This window comes from Carassius carassius, chromosome 19, assembly GCF_963082965.1.
Source record: "Carassius carassius chromosome 19, fCarCar2.1, whole genome shotgun sequence".
In the NCBI taxonomy this organism is placed as follows: domain Eukaryota; kingdom Metazoa; phylum Chordata; class Actinopteri; order Cypriniformes; family Cyprinidae; genus Carassius; species Carassius carassius.
Genome location: NC_081773.1, coordinates 3397647 through 3410927, shown reverse-complemented (window position 1 = coordinate 3410927; position 13281 = coordinate 3397647).

Here is a 13281-nt window from a genome sequence, read left to right as displayed (position 1 = left end):
AGAAAGTCCACTTGGTGTTAGACAGAATTTAAATCACCAAAAAATTAAGTAGTAATTCAAGTAGTCCCCACAATGTTTACGAAATAGAAATGTTGAAATTTTACAAATTCAAAAGCACTGAATATAATTAAATCAAATTGTGACAAAATGTTAAAGGATGACTTTGCTTTGGCTCATTTTAACAAAGTAACATAAACAAGCAGGAAGCTTACTCAATTAGGCCCTAGTCTCTGCTTTTTATTATTTTCTTTTTTAGTTTAGTAACTTCTGCTTTAAAAGGATTATTTTTGTTTTTAGATTACAATGTGATTTGTGATTTTAACCCTTTTTTGCACAAAATAAATGCCTACATGCTTACATTCACTTTATTTGTTTAATCCAAATACAAAATACGGAGATATATAGAATACAGTATACCACAAATCAGTCAAAACATACAGGGATATTAATTCTTGCTCACATCCGTACTGGATTTTTAATTTATCTTTCTTTTTAAAAATGTCAGAAAAAATAGCAAAACCTAACTAAACCGTTACATAAAACAGTAAACTGTTTACCCCCACCCCCCGCCCCCCATGACCGCCCGCCACACTGATGGTACTTAAACTAATTTCCAAGGTTGGCAGGTCGGCATTTGTACTCTTTTAGGTACATTCTTGTAACTTGATTTTTCTGTGTGATTTTTGTCATAATTTCATATTTTAAATACTTTTGTGTGTATATATATATATATACAAAATGTTTTATATTAATATTATTATTATTATTATTCAGCTACCATCAGAGCTACTCAGACATTCTTCTAGATGTTGTCTATAAAGAAGGAGAAGGAGCCTTTCTCTCTCTGTCATTAGTGTGCAGAAAGTTTTATGGCATCAGTTTTCAAAGAAAAGCTCACTTTACCTGGCTGGACATTATGTATATTTACACTTTTATTAACTGAACCGGTTTTATAAAGATATTTAGAAAGTTTATTGCATTAATTCAGAGATTTTATTTATTTATTTTTGTAGGAATCGTTGACTGGAAGTCTGTCGGTCCAGATGTGAGGTGTGATGGCTGTAGATGCATCTACAAAAACACCACTGGATACTGTGGCCATGAAACAAAGGGGGTCTTCACAGCGTTCTGTTCAGACGAAGAGTTTGCTGGCTTCTGTTCTGCTACTACCGCATAAATGAATGAATGAATGAGTGGTTTATTTATTTATTTATTTTATTTGACTTGAATTGAATTGGCAACTGAAACTAAAAGCTAAATAAATGTTTTAGTGGATAAAGCTGTGTCTGTTTGCTAAATGTCACTTAACAGAGGGTAACTAAACTCTTATGACAATTTTTTTGTTTTGTCAACTATATATTTTTCTCTATCAAGCAGAACATTGTTTTTTAGTGTAACATTTTACAATAAGGTTTTTTTTACATTGATGTCTTAACTAACATTAACTATGAGCAATACATTTGTTAAATTATTTATTAAGCTTTGTAAGTATTAGTTAATAAAAATACAGCGGTTTGTTGTTTGTTCATGTTCACTTCACAGTGCTGTAACTAATGTTAACAAATACAACTTTTGACTTTAACTTAAGAAGAGCTAGTGCCACTAACCGGGGTAAGAGACATTTGTGTAGCGGATCTGACTCGAATCAGACAAATTAAAGAGTCGATCAGGACTGTGGTTGAAACATGAGCCGAATTCCTCAGAAAGGCAACAGGAAGTCATAAAACATCTGTGCCACAAGTCCCAAGATAACCAACCAACTCTTTCACAGAACAGCTTTCAACATTAACACCACTAGAACAATTACTGACAATTTCAATTCAGAGAAGAGTTTGTCAAATTTGGGAAAACAAATTGAGATGCAACGCCGGACATCACATGTAAACCCATGAGAGTACTACACAAGATCCTTAAACACTTCCCCCACCTAGCAGAACCAGACTGATATTCCTGGTTCTGAAAAGAAAGGGGGGCCTTTTAACCTCTGGTCTCCACAGAAATCTTTGTCAGATAATGGCACAGAAAATTGTCTTTTCTACATATATATGGACCAAAATGAACTCAAAAAGACTTATAAATGAATATCAGTCCATCACTTCACTCCATATTCATTTATATGGAACCCACACATTTGACTATCATGTTTAATCACTTATTGTGTATGTTTTTTAATAACTATTGGATAGCTTAAGGATACATATTCATGTTTGGTGTGTACGTTTTTGAATCTGTTAGCTTGAAACAGTCCTGACCACCAGTTATTTGTCAAATGTATCATATTCTTGTTATAGGAATCATGTCCAAAATTAGACCCTGCAAGAGCGGGAAAATTCGGACCATGTGCTTGATAAGATAACATATGATTTATGATACCCCCGAGCCAGGACAATATCTGATTGGTCAAGACGACATTTGAGGTGTGGCCAACAGGCCAGTTTAAATACTTAGGACACCATAAAATCTTGCTTTTAGTTTTAGCTTTGCTTTTGCTATCAGTCATGCCAGCTTTTAGTATGCTTTTAGTTTTTAGCTATACGTTTAGCTTCTGCTATTAGTCATGCATGCATTTAGTTTGTTTTTAGCTTTGCTTTTTAGCTTTAGATTTTAGCCATGCTGTTAGTCATCACTGTTCTTTGAGCGCGGTTCCAGCGTGCTTCGGCCTGCACGCCTGCTGCTACTTAGCCACGATGAGAAGAAAAAAAACTTCTCTATATGGCTCAATGAACTGTACCAGCTCCACTGTACTGGAGGGTCTCTGCATCCCGGTCTGTATTTTCCTGTCCAAGATCCTGCTAAACTGATGCAGTTCATGTCCCAAATCCTCAATACTTGAATCATACAATCGAGCAAAATGAGTACAGAGCTGTCTCTTTTAGAAATGCATCATTTTTAGGGCTTAGAGCCTGGATGCTGTTCATTATGTCACAGTTTGTCCTGGAAAAACGCCTGTTAATCTCACTGAGCATCAGATCAATGATAGGGTAGAAGAAGGTTGTGCGAAACCCGTCTTTACCTCGTTCCGACTCTCTCTGACCAACAGTGGTCATCACACAGTGCTCACCGAGTTTAGAGCTTAGCATTTTTTGTCGTTTTGCCAGTGGCTGTGTTGCATCACATTGTCCAGAAATGTTCAACACCTCATCCCAAACATCATCAAAAAACAATTCCTGCCTGAAATCCTTTAATGTCTGAACTAAAGCTTCAACTAAATCTACAGCTTTTGAAATATCAAGAGTCGAGGCCTGTAGCATATCAGAGAGAAGTTTTGTTTCTCCAAACACGTTACGGAGAGTAACAAGATGCACTATGAACTCAAGATCTATCTGTGCCGGCAGACCTCGAGCCTCAACGGATCTTTCACCATTATGTTCTTGGGCTATCTCTTGCAGGAGCCGCTTGAGGGCAGGTAGTCGATCCATAATGTTACGTGGAGCTATAAATCGGCATGCCCAACGTGTGTCACTTAATCGCTGAAGCTCTCTTGGTGCCCCTTCATACATCTCTCTTTGTATAGCTAGCCATTTAGGATGAACAGCTGATCCAGATGTGAACACGTAAAGTTTCTCTAGTAAAGAGAAAAACTCCTCGGCCTCCGGGACAGCTTTGATTGTATCTACTAAAACAAGGTTTAGACAGTGGGCACTACAATGGATATAAAAAGCATATTTTGCTTGCTCTTTGATTCTTGCCTGGACTCCAGAATGCTTACCACTCATGACAGAAGCCCCATCATATGCTTGACCTACCAGGTTCTTTTTGTAGCCTACTCTAGGCCATGACTTTCTAGCATGTGGATTATTTTCTCACTACGACTTGCTGCATCCAGCTTCTCTGTGGACTCAAAATGGAGAAAACTTTCCTGGATAGCTCCATTGTAGTAATATCTCAGCACCAGAGAGATCTGTTCCTTTTTCTTACATCTTTTGTTTCGTCAGCCATGATGCTAAAGACTTCACTGCTTTTTACTTCTTCTGAAATTTCAGTTCGAACCATGTCCGCTTAACAATCTAGAACCTCATTCTGGATTATTTTGCTTGTATACTTTGCATTATGAAATGATGTTAACCTTTTTTTAACAGCTTTATCATGGTTACCAATTGTCTCTAGAATTGCCATGAAGTTCCCTCTGTTATCAGAGTCTACAGACTCATTGTGACCTCTTTGGGCCATGTTTGGAGTTGCAGTAAGTAGCAGCCCTTCCCCTATAGTTTTTATGTATTTCCTGTTTTCTCTGATCTGTCTGTTGTGTTCCTTATTTAAGACATTTACCAGTGTTGCATTATCTGCTGCAGCTTTCTGATAATCCCGCCAGCTAACCATAGCTTGTTTGTGCCTCTCAGATCTTGCATGCATTGCAAAACCCCCCGACTTTATTGGTTGCCTTCTTCAAGTTTTTGAATCCGGATGGCGAGTCAAAGACTGTGTCAGGACTATTAGGAGGGCTAAAATGTCTGCATGTGTAACAATACGCAGAGTCCGAGTTTTTTGAATACTCAAGCCAGGGCAGGGTTTCTGCAGGTCTCTTCAAATTAAATTGAATGCCTTTTTAATGCCATTTTAAAAAATTTTAATGCCATACACGACCCATGACTAACCACGGATATTTTATATACGGATATAATCGTTTTATTTTAAATAGACATGTCGCAAATTATTAATTGCAACCATCCAGTTTGATGATGATGCAATCATGAAATTATATAACTCAGAACTGAATTAGAAATGGCTCAGGAGGCAGCTTAATTAATTGTCAATTTATTTGGAGATATTTCAAAATTAGCAAAAAGAGAATTATTCTATTTATAATTTTATCATCACAAAAACAGCTCTTCAATAAGCTCAACTTTTTAAATGCTGGAACTTAATGTATTCAAAGTACATAGATGTTAGCAAGAGCTATAGAAATTGCACATTTTGAGGTCATTTACTGTGTAAATAAGTTCATTAAGGCATGTGACTTAATTCAGTCGATTTTAGTTCCAACTCTGACTCAACATTTTTCAATTCACAGCACTTTTCCTTGAATCTCCTCCTTAGAGTATTAGATTTTGTTATCATTTCAGCCATGAGCGTTTTCGATTTGTTTTCGGCCTGCTCAGCTAGTTGATCGGCGTCCTTCTGAAGGCTGGCGCACACGACCGTCAACACCCCCTTTTTCTTTTTCATTTCTTCCAACTCATCTTCCAAAGCTTTTCTCTTTAGTCCACGCATGGCACCCTCTCTCTTCCTCCTCTCCTCATCAAGGTAGATCCTGTATCTGGTCCTGGCTGAGGCTACAGAATGCAGTAGTTCCTTTGCGAGGGACACTTGAATGCAAGACTCTTGCTCTCTCTCTCCCTCGCGCATATTAATCAAAATCAATTGATACGATGGTGTCGAAAAAAAAAACACTCCAGGGATGAAATGTTTCCTGTGTTGACAAATCTTGTGCAATATCCTAAATTACCGAATGCATTGCTTGTTTTTTCTGTTTACATTTCATGGTGTGACACTTCTCTTCTCCCATGATTGAAAGCTTCCCCGTACTTTTTGACAAGCGTCCTTGACGGCCAGAGCTTCTTTGCAGCTCAAGTCGGCGGCGTTGTGAACGTACAGTTAGAATGACAAATGCAAGAATAAAAAAAACAATTATACTTACTTTGAAATGGTGCAGTAGATCCTCACTCTTTGAATGTCCCATCATGAACTGTGATCCCAGATAACGGGACTGGACACAACCAGCCTCCCAAAATCGAACATGAACATCTAGTTGTTTATTTTTTGTTGAGTGGTTTAAACTCTCATCAAACATCAAGACAAATGGTCCTGCATTGTTAACTGCAGTAATCAGTTGATTTTTGAAGTATGGGGCAAGTCCAAATTTTAAAATGTAGCTGGTTTTGTCCTTGCCACAAGAGAAAGATTTGACGATTTCAGAATCAGGAAACATTGCCTGAAACAACTCAGAAACACCTTCATTGGACGCGTAAGAGTGGTGATGGACAGCTGTGTTCAGACACCAGAGCACCTCCGCCTGCAAAGTCGCATTCGAGCCAAACGTTGATCGAATGTCGCTCGATTTTGCTGTGGTAATGTTAGCTGCTCCACAAACAGTGGTGACAGCATCAGTTGTTATTACTTGTAGATTTGTCGGTCACGCCAAAGTAACTAGACATAGTGGTTTGCTGTTTTGCTCTTACCGCGGATTTGTGGCCGTCACACTGCATATGGGATTTTACGGCGCCAATTTCCATTGTCCCCAACTTAAATGCTTTTCTGCAAACACCGCAAAATCCTTCATCATTTTTACCACTAACAGGCTGCAACCATGTCTTGAAATTTTAGTTTTCCAGCTACTTCAGTTGGAATTTGCACTTTGCCATTTTTCCTCAGACCTCGTCCACCGCTGTACAAAATACCCGCCGCCCGCGTCACCTCCGTATCACGGCAATTTTGGTCCGGCCGAAACCAATTACCAAACTGGTTCCGTGTGTTTATCACACTAACGTACATTTTGCGAAAGCAAATAAAATGATTAATTATGAAGGCTATATTCAAAGAAATTGATATAAAATTCTCTTCAAAACTATAAAAAAAAATTAATGCCTGTAGGAATCAAATTTAATGCTTTTTAATGCCTTTTAAGGCCTTAATTTTTGCAAAATCCATTTAAGGACTTTGCTTTTTAATTCCCCCGCGGAAACCCTGCAGGGGTAGATGTGGTACCAGGCTGCCTTGAAGCTCCTCCTTCTGACCCCCATCAAAGTTCTTGGGAACAATTTAAGTTTTGGCTGCATCGGTGGGTCTTCTCTACATTTGCTGATATCTGCGGAGAAAGACAAACCCAATACATGTAAATATATATTCTATAAAGACACACACTCTCTCTCACACACACACTCACACAACACATACACACAAAATAAAAGGTAAACTTGTTATACTAATCCACACATGATTATAAAAGGGTATCCCCTCTGTATTGTGTAAATTTTCGGAACATTCATTAAAGTGCACATTTCCTAATGCTGCTCTCTCTCTAAATTTCAATAAGCTTTATTGGCATGACAGTAAATTTGCAAATACTGTACAATAATAGAAGTTAAATCAGGAAATGTACAAATTACAAATAAAGCAAGTAAATCAATCAGAAAATAAGAAAATTATGGGAAAGAAATGTGCATATAACAGATGATTTAAACATAAAATTAAATTATGTAATTGATTATTTTATCTCTCTCTCTCACACACTTTATGCAAATGCTTTTCTTTTTCCACATCACAAACCTGATGGTGCAGTGCTTGTTGATGCACATGGATCATCTGTCTGGGTCTCAAACTCTACTTGTATGTCTCCCTCAGGCTCGTCTTCACTATTAGGATCTTCATCTTGCTCTTGTTCCTGCTCTGTGGCCTTCCTGCTAATCTCTCCAAAGTTCACTGGCTCTCTTTCTGTAGCTCTCTCAGCCTCCTCACACATCTCTGCATCTCTGTCTGGCTCTGTCTCAACATTTGCCTTGTCATCTTTCTTTTGGGGGCAGAAATCGGACACAATGTCCCTTTTTTCCTCATTTTGAACTATTGACAAAAAAGCAAATGAGAGGAATACACAACATCAGCAAACCAGAATATGAATATTACATATGATAGGTGCTGACTTTCTTGGATTTGTGTTGTGATATAGTGAACCTTTGTGGTTATGTAGTACCCTCACCGCCTGATGAGGGGAGATATATTTATATATTAATACAAGACACAGAGCTGTTGCTGCTTCAATCATCAGAGTCTGTATTGGGTTTTTTTCATACAATGTAAAAAAGTTCAATCACTCTTATGTCAATAAATGACAGTGCATCACTTCAAGAGTAGGCTAATCACAATATACAGAATTACATACAGTATTTTTCCTTTACTACTGTGTCCACAGATTAAGCAGATGTACTATGAAATATTCACTGATAACATAGATAGCATTTTACACGTGAATAAATCCTAAAAATGTGTTCATATTTGCCAGAATTATTCTTTCTGATACATTTTTAGTACAGACACTCATTTTCAAAGTCATTTGGCACTTACAACTTACTCATTGCATTATTTAAAAAAAAAAACATCTCATTTGTGGACTTACTCTAACATTGCGCCTTCTCTTTGAGACCGCATGGTTTCCATCATTAGCATAAAATGTATAACTAACACGCGTGACGCAGCACACATACGTGAATAGAAGCGAACTTTTACATGTCCGTGATAACAGTAAACTTTAACCCTTTAAACGATTTAATTAACATTTCTTAACCTCTTACATGTCAAAACACATATTCTTATTGCTTTTATGTAATTCATACCTGATGAGGGGAGATATATTTATATATTAGTACAGGACACGGAGCTGTTGTGTTGCTGCTTCTATCATCAGAGTCTGTATTGTTTGAGCAGCGCGCGCGCATCCCGTCCTCAAGCAGGCGAACACTCCCAAAAGGTAAAAGCAATCAAATAATCGAACGATGGAGCAGGGAACATTAATCGTCAACGAAATAACCACTAAAACATTTAAGAAATACATTCTCTTGCACATCTTACATATCATATATTTATTTACTACTATTTATCTACTTATTTATTTTCAATTACTTATCTACCTTTGTAACCACCACACTTACATCTGGGTTCTCTTAACTAAAGTGTGTGGAGACTGGAAAGTCTTCTTCTTCATCTCTGAACAAACTAAGTTTGAACTTTCCTCTTTGTTTCTGGAATGTTTGAAGAACATGTTCACTTCGGATTCTAACAAATTCCTCTTTCCATCTTTGCAACGCCGTTACCATTACTGACGATAAAAAAACGTTACTGACAGTGTGTTATTACTATTTTAAAATAATTAAGAGAGAAGGCAGAGTTATACGTTTCAATCTGGAAAATACGCTCAGTGTTTGAGTAAAACAAGGGTTGCTGTGAACGGTGTAAGCTCAGAATAAAGCAGTCAACAACATTACCTGACCAGAAGTCTTACTTTATAACAGTTACACAAAAGATACTAGCTTTGCTTACCTTAAATCTCAGATCTTAGATGTGTATTCCCTTTTTCCCGGCCCCGGCCGCAACAGTCAGTCAGTGAGCTTCTGGCATGTAACCGTCTAACGCTCCAAGGGGGCCGGCCGACTGGAACCAAGTGCGACACGCATTTGTTCCGCCTGTCACATCAGGTCGAATTATTGTGATACATCGTGCTGCATTGTAGCCTATCGAAGGCGCCGCGACTAATCAAATGTGCAGTTGTTTGGTGTGATTTTACGATTCCAAATTTAGGGGGACCAGAGGGGGGGCCAAGCTCGGTGACAGGGGGCTCTGGCCCCCCCTGACCTTCCATTTCACCTTCCGTTTCACCAATGAGAAACCTTTTGGCATGCCCCCCCACTTTTCGTTACACAGTGAGAAACCTTTTGGCATTTTGCCTTCCTTTTGTTCCACATATTAGAAACCTTTTGGCACGCCCCCATCTTTTGTTTCACCAATGATAAACCTTTTGGCACGCCCCCTTTCATTTCACCAATGAGAAACCTTTTGGCACGCCCCCTTTCATTTCACCAATGAGAAACCTTTTGGCATGCCCCTTAGCTTTCGTTTCACAAATGAGAAACCTTTTGGCACACCCCCTTTCGTTTCACCAATGAGAAACCTTTTGGCACGCCCCCCAGCTTTCGGTTCACAATGAGAAACCTTTTGGCACGCCCCTCAGCTTTCGGTTCACAATGAGAAACCTTTTGGCACACCCCCTTTCGTTTCACCAATGAGAAACCTTTTGGCACGCCCCCCAGCTTTCGTTTCACCAATGAGAAACCTTTTGTAATGTTGCCTTCCTTTCGTTTCACCAATGAGAAACCTTTTGGCACGCCCCCCAGCTTTCGTTCCACAAATGAGAGACCTTTTGGCACATCCCCCAGCTTTCGTTTCACAAATGAGAAACCTTTTGGAACCCCCCTACCTTTCGTTTCACTAATGAGAAACCTTTGGGACACCCCCTTCGTTTCGTTTCACCAATGAGAATCATTTTGGCACCCCCCCCACCTTTCGTTTCATCAATGAGAAACCTTTTGGAAAGTCCCCTAACTTTCGTTTCACCAATGAGAAACCTTTTAGAACGCCCCCTACCTTTTGGCACGCCCATTGCTCCTAGCTGCAGCCTATAGAGTGGGAGCCCCTCATATTTTGCACCCTTAAACGCCATTGGCCAGTTTCACTGGCGTGATTCAATAAGGCTTCAGTAGTATGTGGAGCAAAGGGTATATTATGTGAAAATTTGAAGTTTAGACTAGGTAAGTGTCAGATAATAAGTGTATGAGTGTATAAATAGTGTTGTGTGTTCCACAGTTATTGTCAAGTGTTCATGAGATGGATTGCCTTAGGGAAGAAACTTCACCTGTGTCTGGTCATTCTAGTGCTCAGAGCTCTGTAGCGTCGACCAGATGGCAACAGTTCAAAGAGGGAGTGTGCTGGATGTGAGGGGTCCAGAGTGATTTTGCCAGCCCTTTTGCTCACTCTGGATAAGTAGAGTTCTTGAATAGAAGGGAGGGTTGTACCAATGATTCGCTCAGCAGTCCGAACTATCCTCTGTAGTCTTCTGAGGTCAGATTTGGTAGCTGAGCTGAACCAAACAGTTACTTAAGTGCAGAGGACGGATTCAATTATGGTGGAGTAGAACTGTTTCTGTAGAAAATGTGTACAAATATTTATGACGAGATCACATCATAACCATAGACTGTATAAAAACATAACACGCGTCGCTATAGCAACTGTGATGTTTGTGATGTTTCTTGGATTCACGTTTTACAAAGACACACGGAGACACAGGTTTCATGCGACTGGTATATTTTACTGAACTTTCTTATTCCCCCCTTTTACAAGGTACACCCACCATTTCTTAAGAAGGAGAGCACCACCCTCAGGTAAGGAATAATACTACAATTCCCATACATCACATCTCCCCTCTTAAGAAATAAATTCCCTTAAGGAATAGTAACTACACATTTACTATTATAATTATTTTCTCAATTACCCACTACCACTTAAATCAATCTTGCTGTCATAACCCATTAACTATAAACATCTCTTTCTTCTTTTAACTCCTCTTTAATGTTTTCATGGAGAATAGAGCTTTGGAGGTCTAATCAGTCTTCCCCATCTTGACCTTTTGAACTGTTCTTCCATGCCCCTAATTGGTGTCACAGGTCTTTTCACTGGTGACAGTGCAGGTGATTGCACCGGAGTATTACTCTCTGCAAGCTCTCTGTTTGCTGAAGAACATTCATCCAACTCGATAGAGCTTGGTTTCGGAAATGTCATTCCTCTGGTTTTCAGCAGGTCTCGTCGATTTCTTCTGAAGATGTTTCCGTCAGGCCTTTGAATCACATATGATCTCGGTTTTTCATGATTCCTCAATACAATTGCTGGTTGCCAGTTGTTTTTGACTTTCACTCTCACGTTCTCTCCAGTTGTAATAGGTGGTAACTCTTTTGCTCCACAGTCAAAGTAACTTTTCTGTTTGACCTGTCTGTCCGTGATGTCTTTATGTACATTTCTGTACAGTTGTGGTCTCAACAGCTTTGTTTTCAGTCTTCGACCCATAAGGCAATTTTGTTTTCAGTCTTCGACCCATAAGCATCTGTGCAGGAGATAGTTTCACACCATCCAAAGGAGCATTTCTGTACTCCAATAGTGCAGTATAAGGATCTCGCTGGCTCTCTTGTGCTTTCTTTAACAGGTTCTTGACTGTCTGGATTGCTCTTTCACTTTGTCCATTTGCCTGAGGAAATCCAGGACTAGATGTCGTGTGTCCAAACTCCCAGCTTTCTCTGAATGCTCTGAATTCTGCACTCGAAAATTGTGGCCCATTATCCGACACCACTTCATCCGGGATTCCATGTCTCGCAAAGATTGACTTAAGAGCTGTCACCACATGTTTGCTCGTTGTCTGTGTGAGTTTAGCAATCTCCGGAAACTTTGAAAAGTAATCCACACACATCAAGTATTCACCTTGGTTGAAGTGGAACAAGTCAACACCGACTTTCGCCCATGCTCTGTCTGGAATGTCATGGCAGATGAGTGGCTCTTTGGTGTTACTCCGTCTGAAAGTATTACAGATAGCACACTTCAACACGACGTCCTCAATTTGCTTTGCCATGCTGGGCCAAAACATCACATCTCTTGCCCTCTCTTTGCATTTGACAATACCCAGATGTGACTCATGAACTCTTTTAAGCATGTCTGCTCTCAAGCTTTGTGGAACTACTATTCTCCAGTTCTTGAAGAGTAGCCCATCGGAACAGGTAAGTTCTTCTCTGTAAGTCCAGTACTTCCTTATGTCTGCTGGAACGTGTCTTATGTCAGCAGGCCATCCTGTCTGAACTAATTCCACGACTTTTTGCAGCTCTTCATCTTCTGCTGTTGCTGTTTTGAACATTTTCTGCTTTTCCTTTGAGATTGGCAGACAAACTGACAAAGTATGAACTTGTAACTCATCTTCCAGTAGTGGTTCCATTTGTTCTTTTAGGTACGCTCGACTCAGAGTGTCTGCGATGTACAATTCCTTTCCAGGCTTGTAGCTGACACGCAGATCATATAGCTGCAATCTCATCAGCATTCTCTGCAGTCTCGGTGGAGCTTTTTGGAGAGATTTTTTGAAAACGGTCTCCAAGGGCTTATGATCCGTCTCCACATGTACTGTTTTTCCATAGACATACTGATGGAACTTCTCGCAGCCATAGACAATTGCCAAGAGCTCTTTTTCTATTTGAGCGTATCTTTTCTGACACTCAGTAAGAGACCTTGAGCCGAATGCTACCGGATGTCCTTCTTGCAGTAACACTGCTCCCAGACCTTCAGCGCTTGCGTCCACTGACAGCATTATCTCTTTGTTAAGTATTAAGTATCATCAAAATACTTTAACACTGGGGCGTTACTCACAAGTGACTTCAGTCTTTCAAAGCTCTTCTGTTGTTCTGACTCCCAATGCCATGCTACATCTCCCTCTAGCAGTTTCCTCAATGGCGCACTTATGTCTGACATGTTTGGAACGAACTTGGACAGGTACTGAAGCAGACCTAAGAACCTCATCAGTGCAGCTTTGTCCTCTGGTTCTGGCATGTTCTGTATCGCTCTGACTTTTCCTTTGTCTGGCTTCAAACCTTCTGCAGTCAGAATGTGTCCAACATAGCTGACTTCAGTCATCCTGATCTTGCACTTGGTTTTGTTCAACTTTAGATTAATGTCTCTGATTCTGTCCAACAGCTTTCTTAGTCTCTT